A 12,604-nucleotide genomic window follows, 5' to 3' on the forward strand; every position below is an offset into this window, starting at 1 on the left:
CCAACTGTCTGCTGCCTGGACATATGTCTCTGCCATCATTTAATGTAATCATCAAATATTCACAAACAACACTATTCCTCCACATGAAGAGAAGGATGCAATTTCAGATGCCAACCCTTCCAACTTGACCCAATCCTGCTGCAGGGAATTGGGCCTCCAGACCAGATATGAGGTCATCTAGCTCTTTGTCCAATAACAGCACAAAGCTAATTTGACTGCACCCTCTATTCCCACCCCAAGAGTAATTGCTCTAGAAATGGCTCTGCTCACCCATAATTTCAATCTATGATAAAAATCATATTTTGTTTTGACATAGAAATATTTTGATATTCCATTTATCTCATTAAAGGTTCACCAACTATCAAGACATTTTCCCAAGTATAAACAGAATGACTACTTGGAGATTCTGGTGATAAAGATAAGACCTAGGTTATCATCACTTTCCACAGCATGGTCCTGAGGCTTACAGATCAGGAAGCTAGCTCTTTCAGAATACTCAAAGTTGCTTGTGTAATGGGCCTGCTTTGAACCAATTTCCCAGGCATCTGGCATCTAAGTCAAATTTTAACTTTAATCCACTGAAACACTTTAACTTTATAGCAGAGAAACTTGTTAATAGTAGGAGTAATGAATTAAATTAGCATCATGTGCCTTCTGACATGATTCACTGAGAAAAACACAGCATTGCTTCAGTGTTCCTCCTACCCAAAGTGTATAACTTCAATCCAATCATGAGGAAACATCAGACAAATGCAAATTGAAAGGCAGTTTACAAAATAGCTGGCCTGTGCTCTTTAAACATGTCAAAATGATGGGTCACCTGGATGACTCAGTCAGTTGAGTGTCTGACTTCGGCTCAGGTCATGATCTCATGGTTCGTGAGTTTGAGCCCCACATCAGGCTCACTGCTGTCAGCACAGAGCCTACTTGGGATCCTCTGTCCACCTTGCTCTCCACCCCTCCCCAGTTCTCTCTCTCTCAAAAATAAATAAACATTTAAAAAAAACCTTTAAGTCGAAATTTAAAAAGACAAAGACACAAACTGTTACAGACTAAAAGACTAAAGAGAAATAGCAACCAAATGCAACATGTGATCCTAGATGGGTCCCTGAATATACACCTCCAAAAATATTTTCATTGGGATGATTGGTGAAATATAAATAAAATCTCTGGATTAGATATTAGTGCTGAATCAGTGTTAATTTTCTGAAGGTAATTATTATAATGTGGTTATGTAAGAGAACTTACTTATCCTTAGAAAATGAACACTAAAGGACCATTATGTCCACAATTTATTTCTGAATGGTCCATAAAATAATGAGTATCTACTGAGAGAGAAAAATGACCCTCCCCCCCAAAGTGTGGTCAAATATTAATAAGTAGGGAAGTCTGGGTGAAGATATATATATGGGAGTTCTTTGTACTTTTCCATAACTTCTTTAAGAGTATCAATTATCTCAAAAAAAAAATTACCAAAAATATATCCATAATCTTCTGTAGTGAAAGATGGTCTTTTTCTAGGTCTCAGAATGCCACCCATATCATTTCCCATTAACAAGGCACCTAAGAAGCCAATTCAATTCAATTCCACAAGAGCCAATTGTGTGGCCAAGATCCTCTCTGCTCCACTATTCACAAAACTCTATGTTACTCCTCTTTCTACATTTAACCTTCTTTCTTCTCATCTTCCCATCCTCCTCCTGAGTCTCCTGTGTTACACTCATGGTATCTAAGGCATCACGTTCAATGAACTGTAAGTCAATGTTGGAGAAACAGCAGTGCAGTGGTTAAAGCAGGTTGCTGGGATGTGATTCCTAGCTCTTCTGTTCAGTTAGTGAGTCCTGGGGCAACTCTTTTTTTTCATCTCTAAAATGAAGGTGATAATAGTACTTACCTCATGATGTTATGATGATTAAATAAAATAAAAATGCGAGGTGCTTGCCACACAGTAAGCATTCAACAAATGTCAGCTATTATTCTTATTAGGTCAAATATATTGAGAACATTAAGGAAATAAGAAAATTGAAGTCTAATAAATAAATAAGTTGGCACTATCCATGCATACATGTGTTCACATCACTAGGACACCATGAGCTAGAATTCAAAGGGAAATGTGGATTCGAGCAACTGTATAGCCATGACTGAATTAAGAAATGCCCCAAATTCAAAATAGTAGAAGACATGAGCATAAATAAGCAACTTAATTCCATTTTAGGACTGTGACAAATCTAAAACAAAGTGGGAATTACAGGCAACAGCTTAGGGAAAAATGAAACCAAAAAACCGGCACTTTGCCTCCCAGTGGGAGGCTTTAAAAAGATAGGGAAGAATATTTGGTTATGAGACAAAAACATGTGTAACTTTCTCATTTCCTGCTCACGAGATGCTCTGGCTGCCATTATTTAAAATGCTGTGTTGAAGACATATAATAAGAGACTAAGCAGATATGAATGTTCAACAGGACGATTCTTTATGGTTCCTTGGCACCCCATGCCAAACACTAATAAGGTTTACGAGAAGCCAGTGAGCACTGTAAATTGCTCTCCTTCTAATTTGAATCATGCTGCAGACCTCGTTTGTTTCCTGCATGCTGATCTGACAATGAGAGATAAATCTGATAAAGTTCTCTAACTTGGAAAGAGATTTGTTTTCTGTCCAGGGAATCTATCTCTATGAGGAAAAGGTTATTGGGCCTGGAGCCACAGGCAATAATATGTGTACCTGAACCGCCCCTTTGATATCCGGAGTGTTGTCACACAGGATGCTTTGCTTATTCAGCCTTTTTAAAGGGTCCTGAAGGAATGTTTTTGTGCAACCCTCTCAGCCGCAAACTCGCCTGCAGTGAGGTGATTTAGGACTGAAATGTCATTAAGTGAGCCATATTTTACCAGCAAGGGCTGGGTGGCCATTCCTTTAGATCCTCTGTCACCTCAAACTTCATTACTTACTTACATTTTTAATATTTAGTGGATAAATAGTTCCAAAACATATATTCCAGTTCATCCCTTGCCAGAGTATCCTGCAAACAGCTCCGAGAAAAGGAAACTGACTTCACCTTGATTTTCAAGTATTTGAGACTGTTTTGCATTCTGACCATGGTGACAGTCTTGGTTCAATAGTAGTGTGTTACATGACAATTACGTGTAGGCAAAGTCAAAACTGACAACTTCCAGGAAGGAAATTTCCCATCTCGTAAAAAGAAAGAGACACCAGACGCTTCTTACACAGCACTATCTTCTCATCCTTTCCTAAAAGCCTGGAATCGCAAAAACTATATTTCAGAGTAACGATATAGCCAAAGTGGTGAGGTTCTTTAGTAAGTATCAGTGACACACTTGTCTTTTAATGCAAGAAACTCAAAATTTACTGTGAAAATCTACAGAAATGGCTAAGTTAAAACTACAATAAATTTTACGTAGGATAATAGTTACAACGCCACAACAGAATCTGAATTTTAACACAAAGTAAACACTACAGCGATTACTGATATATACACCAATATAACTAATAATAATTAAAATAAGTCATAGCTACCATTTATTGAATATTTACTACATGCCAGCACTGGGCTAAGCAGTGGACATGGATGGCTTCTTTGAATCCTCACTTCTACCCTAGGAGATAAGTAAAGTATGACCCCTCATTCTATATATAAAGAGAGTAGAGCTTAGGTGGAGGGAAAATTCCTCCCAAAGTGACAGTGCTTTTAAGATGTAGGTCTCACTCCGGAGCTCCCAGGTCTCACTCCGGAGCTCAAGCTAATTCACTTTGCCATAACCACTGCCCCACCCCCACCATCCTCTAATTCTGGCCTGTTTCTCCATCAGCAAACTTTATCTAAGACTGACTGCTAGGGATGCCATAAAGCTAGTTATTGTCTTAGAAAACCCATCTGGGGGCGCCTGGGTGGCTCAGTCAGTTAAGCGTCTGACTTTGGCTCCGGTCGTGATCTCGTGTTTCATGAGTTCAAGCCCCGCATCGGGCTCTGTGCTGACAGCTCAGAGCCTGGAGTCTGCTTTGGATTCTGTGTCTGCCCCTCCCCTGCTTGTGCTCTCTCTCTGTCCCTCAAAAAATGAATAAATGCTAAAAAAAAAAATTAAAAAAAAATAAAAAGAAAGAAAACCCATCTGGAGTTTTAGTGAGGAAAAAAACCACTAGGATACAAAAATAAAGATGTCAACTGGGCAAGGAATGGACACAGGGAAATTCCAACCTCCCAATGATAGCATGTAAGCCATTTGTTGGAAATTCAACAAATATGTATTAAGCACCTACTGTGTGTGTGGCACTGTTCTGGGCACTTCAATTTATGGGGTAACACACCTCTGGATTGTCTGTATTCATTCAATGCTTTTATCAGAAACCCAGGTATCAGGTTATGAACTAGGAATCCAAGACTCCCAATCCAGTGCAAACCTAGCAGGCAAAACTCAGGAGTGCTTTGTTCTTTACTACCATTGTGCTTTCTCTCCTTTCCCCTAAAAATGAAAATTAGCCATCCATATCCAAAATAGCATATTAAACCTTTGAGGTATATCCTGTTGGTTTCCTAACTACCCTTTAAAAGAAGCAACATGCCAAGAACCATCTTTAATCCACATAATTGGAATGTGTGAGAGCTCAAAGGAACCTTCAAGATTACCCATCTGAACCTATACGTGAGGAACCTGAGGCCCGTGTCTCACAGGAAACCACTGGCAGATCCATAGCTCTAATCATGTCATCTGGACTTTCTTCTTCCCCCAGTGCATCATGCTGACCTACCTCCTGTGTAATCAACCCATGCCCCTTTGCCTGCAGAAGAAAATGAAAAGTTTTATTGTTCCTAATTTTGGATAAGTTGCAATATTGTGGATTCATATAAATTTGCTCACAAATTATACTCAGTAAACCCCAGTGAGCAATTTAAAGGCATGATACCACCACCACCACCACCCCCTTGCTGGGAGGGCAAGGTGATGATGGAGCGGGAGGGAAGAGAATGGGGAAAGCTCATAAATTATGAGAAGCAAAGGAGTGATTTCATCAAAGTGCCAAGCTCAGTCCATGGAATGTTTCAATTGTATAAAATTTATAGTTTTCTGAGGGGGATGATTTACGGGCCCTAATTTTCCACAATAAAAAGCTCAGTGGGGATTCTGTGAATGAAATATCTTTTTAAAAATAAATAAAAAATGTAATTCGAAATGAGGGTCAATGGTGCCACGTCTGGAGAATAACTCCTTCTCGGATCAGCTCCAAAAATGAGTCATGGGAGACAGACCCCATAAAACATGTGTTATTTTAAAAGGCATAGGAAGTTGTACAATAAATAAGCAATACACGGAAAAGCATATTTGATCCAATTTGGTCAATTGGTAGAATTACATCTTTATCATTAGGTTTCAATGAGAAAAGAATAATTGGAAAGAAATCTAAGGATTCTAATGAAAGCTAAAGTATTTTAAAAATAGCAAAAGAAGAGAAAAGATAGAAAAAGAGAAATCTTACTACAAATAACGAAAGAAATGTGCCTTTCATTCAGGAAAGAACAAAATGAAAATATGCATTACTTTTCATAAAGTTGATCAATATGGAATTAGAGCCTAGATTTCTTGAGATAATTCTCCATCCCTTTCCTCAGTGAAGCCTTTCACAAGGAGAACATTACACCTTTCCTCAGCCCACAGATATAGACAAACGCCAGTGCAGTGAATGAGGGATGGGCATACCGAGTCTCAATCTGATTTCAACCCCACCTGCACGCTGGTCCATTCTTCATCGCTGTGGCTCCATCTCAGCTTCCTGCTAGCAGCCAAATCACCCACTAAGCTCTATCCCTGCCCTTCCAGGCTGGGGTCCTGACAAACTACCCGGACCTCTCCAACTTCTATCTCTGAGGGACTGAAACCTAATACAGTCAGATTTTGCCACCCACTCTTGGCTAGATGGCCTTGCATCTAAGGTCAAGCAAGAGAAGTTTGAATTGACCACACCACTTTGGACAGTGACTACCCATAGCAAGTTATCTCCCTCAACACACACCCGAGTTGCTACATCCCAGGCTCAATCCCCACCAGCAAGAACTTGCTGTGTAGCCAAGGCCATCTCACTGTTGATGGTGATGATTTAGTAGTTAGGACAAAAAGATCAGAATCAGGTTTCTGAATTCTATTTCAAGTACTATTATTGATTTTCTAAATGAATTTAATAAAGTATCAAGTATTTGTGCATTTCCTGCTCCTCTTTTGTGATGGATACACTCTAAGGTGGTCCCCTCGTGATCCTGACTCTTGTTGTTCAAGCCCTTTTATAATTCTATCCCCTTGAAAGTAGGCAGGGTATGTGACTTGTTTTTAACTAATAGACTACAGCAAAGGTGATAAGATGTCACTGTCACGATTATGTTATATTATGTAGGATTCCACGTTACTAATAGACTCATTCTAGAGACCCTTTGTTGTTGACTTTAAGGAAGGAAGCTGCAATTTTGGAAGAAGGTCTATGAGACAAAACTATGTAGCATGGAACTAGGGCAGCCTCTAGGAGCTGAGGGAAGCCTCCATCTGATAGCCCACAAGAAGCTGGAGCCCTCACTTTTACACTCGGAAGGAAATGACTTCTGCCAACAACCTGAGTGAGCATGAAATCAGATCCATCACCACTCAAGACTCCAGATGAGAACTGAGCCCCAGCTGACACCTCAATTGCAACTTTGCAGATGACCCAGTTAAGACCTGCCCAACTCCTGCCCCACAGAAATGATAAGATAATAAGGGTGTTGTTTTAAGCAGCAATAGTTACGACTTTAATTCAAATAAACACACACAAAAAATGATCATAATGTGCATAGCCATGTATGCTACAGAAGACTTTTTTACTTTTTAAATGTTTATTTTTAAGAGAGACAGAGACAGAGACAGAGTCTGTCTCAAGTGGGGAAGAGGCAGACACACACACACACACACACACACACACACACACACACTCCAAAACAGACTCCAGGCTCTGAGCTGTCAGCACAGAGCCCGACACAGGGCTCAAACTCACAAACCATGAGATCATGACCTGAGCTGAAGTCGGACACTTAACCGACTGAGCCACCCAGGTGTCCCTAGAAGACTTATTTTTAATCTCTAAGATAAATCCATCAACATGAATGATTTTACATTATGTAGAGAAGGATTAACATAAAGTTAAACACTACTGCATGATAAGTGAGAGTTAGCTAGGGCAGTTCATGTTTATCTGCCAAGTAAATGAGGTACATATAAGTGCTCTAGGTGCACTGTGAGAAGAAAGGTCACAGTGTCCCAGGAAGAGTTTAAGATGGAAATAGAGCCAGTCTCACAGTTCCTGCAGGATGGATAGGGCTTGCTTTGGCAGAGATAAGGAAAACACACTGTGATACAAGCACACCTCCACTAGAGAACAGTTCACATGTTCTAATCTTTGTAAATGAAACTGCCATTCTCTGAGGGATCAATAATTTTATGAACTTACAGTTATATGACCTAGGCAAGTTATTTTATCTTCTAAACCTCAGTTCTCTCTATTGTAATACAGGAATAAAAAATGGTATCTTTCCTCAATAAGTTGTTTTAAAAGTCAAATGAGGGGCTCTTGGGTGGCTCAGTTGGTTGAGTGGCTGACTTTGTCTCAGATTATGATCTCACAACTCTTGGATTCAAGCCCTGCATCAGGCTCTGTGCTGACAGCTTGGAGCCTGGAGCCTACTTTGGATTCTGTGTCTCTGGCTCTCTCTGCCCCTCCCCTATTCATTAATTCATTCTCTCTCTTTTTTCTCTTTCAGAAATAAACACTAAAAAAAATTAAAAGTCAAATGAGAAAAAGAAGTAAAGCACTTGGCACATGTAAGCACCAGATAAATGTCTGCTCTTATTATCACCAATGCCACTGTTAGTACTTGCTAGAGGAAGAAAGTGTAGTTCCATAGAGAGCGCCCTGTTTGCCAGATCCCTTGGCCAGCTCAGAGGTAAGCTAAGAGTCTCAGCCTCTCTCCCAACACTGGGCCATTCCAAAGAAATGGTGCTTTCCATTCCTGCTTCCTGGCTTTCTTTCTTAGGCACTTTGATGACCATGGAGATTCCCTGTTCTAAACCATGAGTGATCTGAGGACAAAGGCCTGTCTATTTCATTCATCTTCTTAACTCTCACCAGGTCAAAAACCAAGCTTGGCAGGTATTAAGTCCTCCTGAAGTAGTTTTGGCTTGTGTTTTTGCTTTTTTGCTTTTTTTTTTTTTTTTTTTTTTTAACGAGGACCTCAGGAGGCTAGAGGGAAGAGAGAGGGAGTATGTGCAGATATTTCTCAAAATTCTAGCCTACTGGGGTGCCTAAGTGGCTCAGTCAGTTAAGCACCCAACTCTTGATTTTGTCTTAAGTCGTGATCTCCCAGTAAAGCCCCATGTTGGGCCCCTTGCTGGGTGTGGAGGCTGCTTAAGATTTCCTTTCTCCTTCTATTTCTGCCCTTCCCCCAGTGGTGCACTCCTTCTCTCAAAGGAATTTTCCTGGGCCAATTAATATAGGTGGTTCAACTTTTTTTTTTTTTTAACATATCTGTTACCTACCATTTACACATTCTTCTCTTCTTTTCTTTCAGGATCCATCTTGAGAAATGGTCCTTGCTTGAAAGATTCTCCACAGTAACCAACTGTTGTGAACAATAATCACAGCAATAACCTGAGGAGATTCCATCAGGTTGTATTTTTGTAATCTGCCACTGTCTCCATGGGGAGAGCATACAATATCTCTATCATACTAAAAAGTCAAATTCAGAATACATTACATCTATTGCATATTTATAAATATAAGGCATATGTGAGTTAGCTGATGGAATTTATAGTCTTCCTGCTGTTCTGCACTGACACTGGAACATAAGTCCCCAGGAGTTTACTGGAATAGTCACATGTGGTCAAATATTACACATACATCTGGCATCTTAGTATATTTGAGAAGCAATGTGTCTATACACAGACAATTGGCATCTGGCTTGAATGTTGAAAAGTATGGAGGGAAGCAGAGATGCCAATATGAAATCAAAGGAAAAGAGGAGCATGGAGAATGGCTTTTCTCCCAACCAAAAGAGAAATGGAAACATTTCATCTCCATCAGATGATTGGCTGTCCAAGTCTGAAAATTTCGTGTGCCTTCAGGCTGCTTTTACTTAAAATTAATCCAGAATGTTGTTTCCTTTGAATAAATTTAAAAGACCTGAAAAACAGACTTGATTTGTTTTAAAAATTGAAGTCCCTAGGAGAAAGATATGGTAGAAAAGGCTTGAGTTCCATCTCTATAACTTACTAGCTGTGTGTCCTTGGGCAAACTGTGTAGCCTCTCTGTACATCAGTTTCCTCATCTATAACGTGGCAAAAGGCATACATGCTGCTTGACTGCAAATAGTTGTGATGTAAAATATGATACTGTAACATATATACTATTAGAAAATATTTGTATCATTAGCTTCATTGAACCATTTTGCAAGTAAGTGTAGTACAAATTGTAATTAATTTCAAAATCATTATTAATTGCAGTAAACATTGTTTTTGTCTGCCAAAGAGCATGTCTTCTTCTGGGAACTGTCACCTCGGTTCCCCTCACCTTCTCCCCCAGCCCAGACTTCACCGGTAGTGTGGGAGCCACCATGTTAGCACAGTACTGGTTTAGCCTGGTCACAGATTATTGGGACACTGTTCCTGAGGGTTAGCCACATCTTCTCTCAGAATATGTGAAGTACGCCCCCCGATATGGCACCACCCCCATAGAGCAAATTCCATTAGCAAAAAAAAAATTTTTTTTTTGCTCAAGTTTATTCAAATTGGGGTTTTGTCAACTGCCAGAAAGAAAACTTTCTAAAACCAAATGGGGGGCGCCTGGGTGGCGCAGTCGGTTAAGCGTCCGACTTCAGCCAGGTCACGATCTCGCGGTCCGTGAGTTTGAGCCCCGAGTCAGGCTCTGGGCTGATGGCTCAGAGCCTGGAGCCTGTTTCCGATTCTGTGTCTCCCTCTCTCTCTGCCCCTCCCCCGTTCAATGCTCTGTCTCTCTCTGTCCCAAAAATAAATAAACGTTGAAAAAAAATTTTTTTTAAACCAAATGGGAGACAATAATGAGTTAGGGTACAAAAAAATGGGAGAAGAATATTATCAAAAAGAAGGAAAAGTAATGGATAAGAAAGGAGACTGTCTGTGATATCCAATTATAGCTATGGAAATCACAGCATTGTGACTTACTAGTCATGTGGCATTGAGCAAATCACAATCTTAACCCTAATATCCATAAAATGGAATAGGTTTGAAATGCTCATACTACTTGGTACAAATGTGATCCTCTCATTTCACCAAAAATTAATTACAATTAACTCAAGAATCTTATACTGGCTTGGTCTTCCACTTTTCTTTCCCCTGTATCATCTGAGAACACCCAAGAGACTTAAATAAACCAAAGAGGATGGTCACCTAACTTGAATCCAACAAATGTACAAAGTGCCGTAGGTTGGCTTGGCCCCTGGAAAGCGGGGACAACTGCCAGCAGCACTATTCCCTTAGCACTCCACTCCACCCAGACTGCCCAGACTTGCCAGGCACATATTCAGGCAGCCTTTTCCAATCCCTAGTGCCCCACAGGCTCCATGCCCAGACTGGTACAGATGCCCAGCCCTTCCGGGCCCCACAACCACATCTCTTTTTCCAATCCCAAAGATCAGAAGTCTGATTGCTTTCCTTGTTCAATCTCTGGGATTAAAAAAAAAAAAGTGCTATTCCACTTTTTCCTTCATTTTGGAGCTGCTGATGCACTACCTTCCCTCACCCTACCTCTTTCCCAGAGTAGCTACCTGGTCTGTCTTCCCTCTTCCCTCCTTGAATGTCTCTACTCTAAGCCTTATGCCTAATTATCCTCCCTCCCCTCTTCCTGGAGATCAGGAATTGGAAACTGCCCTCATAGCTCAGATCTTGAGACCTGTTTCCCTTTTAGAAAGCTCCTTGAAAATTGGAAGAATATTTTTATTTTTTATGTGTCAAACCACACCCACCACCATCACCATCTAACACCTAGTAAAGTGTCAGGCACATACTTAGTGTTTCAAAGTGTTGAATTTGAACCCGCAAAATCTTTACCAGAGAAGAAAGCCCATTTGGATCTGACATTTCTCTAGCTACCTCCTAGGTCCTGCCACAGTGGGGCTCACTCTTCATGGGCAGGGGTCAGGCCTCTTGTTGACCTTGAAGGGGTAAATTATGCTACATCTCCTTGCATTTTTGTTTCTGGCATCATGTGACAACAAAGAAGCATGAAACAGAGGGTGATTCACATGAAGAGCAATGTCTATTCATATCAGGATTTTCAAGTAGAAATAAAAAGGACAACTTCTACCTCCTTTTTGACAACATATTTTGCATTCAGGCTTGATGTTCCATGTACCTATTTCATCCGCTACTCTTACCCAAGAAACTTCATTATCTTATCTTTGGCCTTTGTGTCTTCACTGTTAGCAAAGACTTAAGATAAAATATTGCATCACATAGATATTATAGGATCCTTTGGACCTGATATAATTATTCCACATTATTTTATATCTGTAGATCACTATGGTTATGCTTCAGAAGTGAAAAATTCTGGAAACCTTAATATACACATAAATATAAATAATGCTTCATTTTTCCTCTAAAACCACTCTTCAAAATTAAAGAATCACTGTATACTGAAGATTTCACAAAGCGTCTTCTAGTACAGAGCACTTTCTCAATTGTTTTACTTTGGACAACAAAGAAATATTGACTGAAATTGTATCAGATGATGTATTCACCTGAAAGAACTGATTTTTAAAAAAATGAGATAGGAAACAAAGGAAGTTAATACAGATTTAGCATTATAAGCAGGCCTTTTGAAAATAAGTTTAGTGTAAATGGTTATAATACAAAAATTACTAATAAAATAAAGTTCCAGTGTCAGCATCATATACAAAATCAAACAATGTTATAACTCAAGTAGTTAGGCAGAGGTAAAGATGCTATTGTTTAAGAAAACTTGATAGGTGATTACAAAGCTCTTCTAGTGATAAAAAGCCACTAAGGTTGAAGATCTATGTGATGCCTTTAAGTGCAATTGTTTCATGAAATGTAGGGGTGGAAAAAAAGTACTTCTAAATCAATATACCATTTTATATATTACTTTCTATAAATATATTGATTCTAAAATCAATATATTATTTTATTTCAAATATGTATAGACAACCAATGAATCACATTATGTTATAGGTACAAATTATCTATTTTATCTATCCCTAAAAGGGTTTATATATCCAAATTGGCCACAAAACTGTTTTTATTATCTTCTCATTGGAGAAATGGAAAATGGCCTCATGGGGGGGTTGCTTCACATTCAGACAAACACAATATATCAAAATGAAGAAAGATTTGATAATATCTACTGTAGTTTTACTGAGGTCTAATCTCTGCTCCTGTCCTTTTTACACTCAGTGTTGCAAAGACGTGGAGAGGATTTCACGATCCTTATAGTGTTTCATTTTCTTTTCTCTTCTCAAAATATGTCCTCCCCCCAAATCTCTTATTATACCCATATTATGTCTCAGATGCCAAAGAAGAATCTG

Source organism: Lynx rufus, unplaced genomic scaffold (genome assembly GCF_022079265.1).
Source record: "Lynx rufus isolate CCGP_SWC_20201006 ecotype Redwood Valley unplaced genomic scaffold, mLynRuf1.p SCAF_6, whole genome shotgun sequence".
NCBI lineage: Eukaryota > Metazoa > Chordata > Mammalia > Carnivora > Felidae > Lynx > Lynx rufus.